We start from the raw sequence: 6756 nt of genomic DNA, 5'->3' as shown, positions 1-6756 counted from the left end.
GCCTACTAGTGGTCTCCTTCTACGTCTAAGCCCCATAGAGGTAGGACTTCAAGTGTATGGGCTTTATATACTCCTAAACAAATGAGAGATGATGAGGGAATTATGGGACAAAGGGCAATATGTAAATTTTGTAAAAAAAAAAAAGAAAAATTAGTTGCAGCGATTTAGGTCAAATTTGCTAGGTGAAAAGGCATGTCGACAAATGTAGGCAAAAGTATAGGTTAACAAACACCTATTTTAGCTCATCAATTAACCAAGTTGGCCACAGGAAAAAAAAAGCTCTGTAGGAAATCCCATTGCTCTGATTAACAAACATCTCATTTATTGGCAACAATCATAAGTGGAAAAAATAAGCAATTTTCTGAGATGTACCTATAGATTAAGCGCGAGTAGAAATAAACATTCGGATACAGCTTCCTCTTAAAAAAATATTCATCTGACTCTGCATCTTTCTCTAATGCAAGATCTACCTGCAACCAATATATGCCCACAAATAAAGGCCCAGCAAACATACTAAATTTCAGATCAGCCCCCACCCAAAAACAAGTTGAATCCCATTAAAACATAGTGATAGTGGGATTGAGCCTCTAGCTGAATGGTCAAGGTTCTGGTCTTTAACTAATAGAAAATCAAGAGGCTTAGTAATCCTGGATAACAATTGAATATAGTATGACCGTATTCTGAACTATCAAACTGGATCCTTCCCCATGAAAACTGACAAGTAGCTTGCAATTTAGTATGCGGAATTTGTATTTGAAGATTGCTCGTTGCAGTCACCCAACAGCCTCCCAAATGAAGAATATCACTGCAATTAGAAATATCAGAAATTACAGAATTGATAACATTTAAGAGAAAGAGAGAGGTAAGTAATCTTTGAAGAACCCAATCAAATACCTTGGAAGCAAGAGTTAGTACTGCAACTTGTCAAGATGATGCATATGCAGAACCCAATTCACACGAAGCAAAGAAATATGTCAACTTCAAAACTCAATTGACTATATAACAAATAAAGGTTCTGTTCGTTTCAGATTGTGGCTACCGATTGTGAGCCTCCCAACCGATTATTGGCTCAAAATTACATTTAATTTTGATCCAATAACAGGATGAGGGGCTCACAATCGGTTGTCACAATCTGAAATGAACAAGGCCAAAATAATAAGATGATGCACATACAGAATGCCCTCCCTGAGACAAGCAAAGCATTTTGCCCATGCATCCCAGTTGCTTTAATCATATTGCAACATCAGTAGGAGGATTTAGTGACAAAGCATGATGAAGAAAATGGATATTTGCAAAATTCTGTGTTGTGTAACTAGATAGTCCATTCTATAAAGACAATTCCATTCTTTAATACAAAATCAAGACCCACAATGTAGGACTCAATTAAATGTGAACTAGCAGCTAGAATTTTCATGGTTATCATGACGGCGAGAGAGTTAGGTGCAGGTTAACATCAGTCCTTTTCAAGGTGGAAATGCACTTTCTGCTTACGAGTTAAACTCACTAATGGCTCTGCTTATGAGACAGATGACCGGTGCAATGGCAGGATATAGTAATGGGGTGCTGCTTATGAGACGGAGCCAATGAAAGAGAGCTTCCCATCAAGGTACTTCATTTGTTACGCTTCTTATCATTCATGATTCTACGAGCATATACAGTGATCAACCAAAGATAGTGAATAAAACATCCAGTACGAGGTATCAATCCACATCTACCTGTAAGCAGTGCCAGATTGTCATGGACTGCATACTATCCAAGATTTCTATAGCTGTAAATTGTGCTAGTGCTTCTTCAAGAGTTCCAATGTTCCCATGTATCTCAAACAATAAGACTCATCATCTGTTCATGTCGCTCAGAGTTATGCAGACAGTGGGTGCACTAGCAGAAGAGACTACTCTCATGCAATAGGTTTTTTAGGGGCTACCTTCATTCTAAGATGAAGTCTTTAATTCCAATTGCCTCATCATTTCCTCCGGTCCTCTGTTTCACGACCTGTCCCAAACCCATCTTGGAAACAAATCTCAGCTCTCGGTCAGATAACATACATGGTCCTTCTCCCTATGATATCCATAACAGTACTCCAAAAGTGTAAGCATCACATATGTGGATGACTGGAAATTAAATGGATTACCCTAGAGTATAGAGTGCCCATGGATGTGATTGTTATGTCTGAATCTAGTGGAATTTACTGTAATAGTGCTTCTAGTAAGTTGATGTTTTACCGGGGAACATTAGTTACTATGAAACAACAAGGACATTGGAACAATAAGGAACCAATTTGGTTCCTTCTCATATATCCAATTCAAAATTGGCTTATGAGAGAATTGGTTTCAGGTTTATCTTGGCCATCTTGCCTATGAGGATTGTCAATTTCCCCAACCGGTTCAATCTTGGTTTGCCTATTAGAAGAAGAAGACGATTTGTTTTACAGCCATAGACAACATATAGAGTACACTCAATTTATTTCAAAAGGCAAAGAGATTACATCACAGTCACACTCAAGAATCTGGTTACCAACCACATGAATTTGATATTGATGAATCAAGTATTCCTAACTAGAAATTGCAGTTACCGAAGCAGTAGAAGTAGATAAACTAGATGAAGCAGCATTGCTATTAAATCTTTGAAGTATGTCTAAATCATTGGACAACATGTGCGGCAACGGGTTCGGGGGACGATTGTACTTCATCTCGCCTTCCAACATCTTGACGACATTGCTCATCGAAGGCCTCATTTCGGGTTGTTGCTGGACACACCACAAAGCAACCATAGCCATTCGTTCTGCCTCCTCCTTATCCTTGTCATCAATCCCAAAACCAAGCAGAGTTTCCCCTAGAGTTCCTTCTTCAAACTTCTTCCAAACCTCGGCAGCCATTCTTGATCCGGCAAGGCATTTGTTTCGTAATGTTTCGTCTTCCGTAGAATCTCAAACAGTAACACACCGAAGCTGTAAACATCGCACTTGGTGGTTAATGGATATGGCAACCACATCTCTGGTGCAGCATAGCCAGGGGTTCCCCTGAAACCCGTCTTGGTAATATGAGAGGCATCCCTGTTACAAAGCTTAGCCAATCCAAAATCAGCAACTTTGGGACATAATTTGGCATCAAGCAAGACATTTCCAGGCTTTATATCATAATGAATTATCTTATCTCGGCAATCTTCATGCAGATAGGCAATACCCTTTGCAGTCCCAACTGCAATACTCTGTTGCTCTTTCCATCCAATTCTATTCCTTTTCTTATCATCAAATAAAAATCCGTCGAGCGATCCATTCTCCATGAACTCAAAAACTAGAGCCTTTAGCCGTTCCTCAAAGCAAAACCCACAAAGCCTTACTAGATTAAAATGGTTTGTTCTCCCAATGGAGTTCACTTCGGCCTTGAATTGTGTCTCGAATAGGCTATCCGAGACGTTCCCATATAGGATCTTGACTGCGACAAGCATCCCGTCTTCAAGTTGTCCTTTATACACTTTTCCAAAACCACCTTCACCCAATTTTACTTTGAAGTTATCAGTTATGTTCTTGAGATATTGTGGCGAATACCTCTTGACGATTTCCTCAATGATATCATCAAAATTAGGGTGCAAGGTGTTAGAAGACTCAGTTCGGTTGGAGCGATGACCAAAAACTTCACGTGGCCTGGCAATGTTGGTCTCTTCATATTCTACAGGATTAGGAACTCCAGCAGGCACTAATTCTCTGCCCAGAGTTCGCGGACCATATAATATCATGGCGATATTTGATTCTCTACGGAGATCATGGATCTCACCTATCATCCGTACTGCTTGTTGACTTTTACGGCTGCAGGGTGATGAATAACAGGAAAAAAGCTTGCAACATGCTTTGTCCTCAATAATTTGATCCTCCAGTACCCTTAGTTCGTCTTCAATTAAATATGCTCTACTTATCCACTGTATCACTGAATTATTGATCACTTCTCCTCGGCTACTGGCTGCACCTACTATGCCTAGGACATCATCTCTCACCAACTTAAAATTTTCATATACTTCCTTAACATTCTCAACGTAATTACTAGAGCAATAAGCATAGCGGAATGTCCGAGTAAGATGTGTCATACCAAACCGAATAGCTAAAACAAAAGGGATGATGGCCGTATCCATATTGTTGGTTGTGTTGAGCAAGTAAAAACAGAAAAGGGATACGGCAACAAGAAGAAGGATGAGAATAATAGGGAAGAGAACCAATATTAATAGAAATAGGAAGGCATGGTGAGGAGAGAATAAAACTGAAATAGGGTTAGCTGCTTGGAGTTCAGATACAGGTGCTGGACTTGAATATGAAGAGATAACCAAAATTAAGAGACATGATAGCTAATACCAACAAGGAGAAAGAGTAAAACTTGATTACCTGAATCTCTCTCCCTCATATAAACCTCCCTCTGGAAAACATGTCCCTGTTTATATGGGACTGGGGACTACACGCTGTTGGATCAAATATCAAGGGCACTACTTCTTTCATACCACCTACGCCCGGACTCCGTGCTAGGGCACTTAAACTAATAACGAGGGGCCCAACAACTGAATACGAAGTTATAAACCTCTCTCTCACTAGTCACAACCTTCTCTCTCTCTCTCTCTGCAATAGGGCCCAACAACTGAATGGTTTGGAACGTAGACTCGCTGTATTTAAAAAGAATAACATCAAATAATGCATATTTAAAAAAAAAAAATCACTTGGGTCCACTTTATTCCAACATCCAAACCGTTCAATTGTAGGGCATTAATAGATATAGGCCTTGCCCCAAAAATATATCCATGAGATGGCCTTAACTCTTCCATATGTAGGCATTTCTATTCGGTGTAGTTTGTATATAAATCGAAGGGTTAGGATAATCCGTTAGAGATGATTTTGGGGCACAACCTATTTACATCAAGGCTAATGGTTGGGTCTACGAACAAGGTTGGTCATATTTAGGGGTGTCAATTTTGGCTCGGGCTCGGAAGCTCGCTCGAGCTCGGCTCGAAAAAAGCTCGGCTCGAATCCTTAACGAGTCGAGCCGAGCCTGAGTTAGGCCAGGCTCGGCTCGGCTCGTTAAGGCTCGTTAAGAATTTAATATATTTAAATATATATATTATATGTTAATATATACACTAAAACGGTTGTCCAGGGAGTGAAAGGGGGAGGCAAAATATGTCACTTTTTTTTGGAACCCCATTTGTTACTTGGACCACCCCCCGTAGTGTAAAAAAAGTAGTCAAATTACACTAGATAGGGCTGTCCAGGGAAGACGAGGGGTGTGAATTATAAGTAGATAAATTTATTTGAAAGAAACTAAAAATAGAGGGTAGAGCCATAAAACAACAGCTAGGCAGGAATGCTGTCACTCTTGCATCTATGCTGTTGACTAGGTTGAGTTTTTCATTATTATTATTATAATGAACGCCACTCATTCAAGACAGCTAGCTGATTTTGCAAGTTGACTAGATTGCCTCCCGGGGGACTGACAAGCTGATTGCAGTTTATTTTGAGCTTTCATCTTTACGTTTGTCAGTTTGTGTCATGCTTCTCATTTTTCTCACACATAAAAATATATTTCTAAACTCCCTCTTTTTGTTATATATATTTGAGTAAAGTACAAACATTCTGTCAACCTACTGTTTAATATACCCAAGCTCGATAAGGCTCGCGAGCGGCTCGCGAGCGGCTCGCGAGCCTGGCCGAGCCTGACCGAGCCGAGCCGAGCCCGAGCCAAGCTTTTGAGCTTAACGAGCCGAGCCGAGCCTAGCCAAGCTCGGCTCGGCTCGGCTCGTTTACACCCCTAGTCATATTGTATTTTTTTTTTAAGTGTGCGCACTTACAGAACTCCTCTTTTGTGACACCACTGTATATGGCATCTGAGCCTAGGTGAGCATATTTCGGATTCTCCTCCCTGGTACCACTTTCTGGCTAACAATCTCATGTGGGTACATTTTTTTTTTGCTAACCATCTCTCTCTCCCTCTCAAGACCGACCGGCCTCCCTCAAAGGAAGAGAAAACGCGGGATGAAACGAGGAATGGGAAATGAATTTCTTGACCCTGATGGGTGCGTTTGGATTGTCGGAATAAAGAATTGGTATCGATATCACATTCCAATTCCATCTGTAAACGGAATAGCAATTCTGATTATAATGTTTGGATAAGCATTGGAATTCCACAAGGGAATCAATTGTGATTCCGATTCCAGCGTTTGGTAGTGTCTAGACCAACATAGGAACGGAAACAAATTTTCAAGAAAATTTTCAAATAATCCTAATAAATAAATCTTATTTTTTGCTTTTTTGCTAACCATGATTGATTCGTTCGGATCCAACCCCGCAATTTGAAATTCACTAAACAAATCCAATGCCTGTTTGAATCAACCACCATGAACAAACCCATAAATCATAGAGCTCCAAAATACAACATTTCTGTGGGGAATTCTACCAAAGTATCTATGCATCATCAATAGCCCCACAAATTGAGTAGAAATGTATTTAAGAACTGTTCCTTCTTCCCACCCACCCTACCCTCTCTCACCACTTCGAGACTAATTTATCATGGAAAAAAATTTTGGTTGCTAAACACGTCGAGATCGAGATCGAGATCGAGATCGAGAGAGAGAGAGAGAGAGACCCTACCCACGCTCACCACTTACAGATACTAATACATGAGAAAAAATTTCGGATTGCCAGACATGGCATAAATCACAACATAGGGAGAGAGGGAGAGAGACCTTGTTCCGTTAGATGCACAAAGATGGAAGTTGCCAAAG

General features: G+C 40.3%; 1 pseudogene; it reads right to left on the bottom strand.

Moving 5' to 3' along the window:
• Nucleotides 1-2551: 2551 nt before the first annotated feature.
• Nucleotides 2552-3990, bottom strand: LOC143878735 (G-type lectin S-receptor-like serine/threonine-protein kinase At2g19130; annotated as a pseudogene).
• Nucleotides 3991-6756: the final 2766 nt, after the last annotated feature.

Source organism: Tasmannia lanceolata, unplaced genomic scaffold, assembly GCF_043159265.1.
Source record: "Tasmannia lanceolata isolate RefF3 unplaced genomic scaffold, GAP_Taslan_0.1 ptg000006l, whole genome shotgun sequence".
Taxonomy (NCBI): domain Eukaryota; kingdom Viridiplantae; phylum Streptophyta; class Magnoliopsida; order Canellales; family Winteraceae; genus Tasmannia; species Tasmannia lanceolata.
This window is presented reverse-complemented; position numbering and strand designations above follow the sequence as displayed.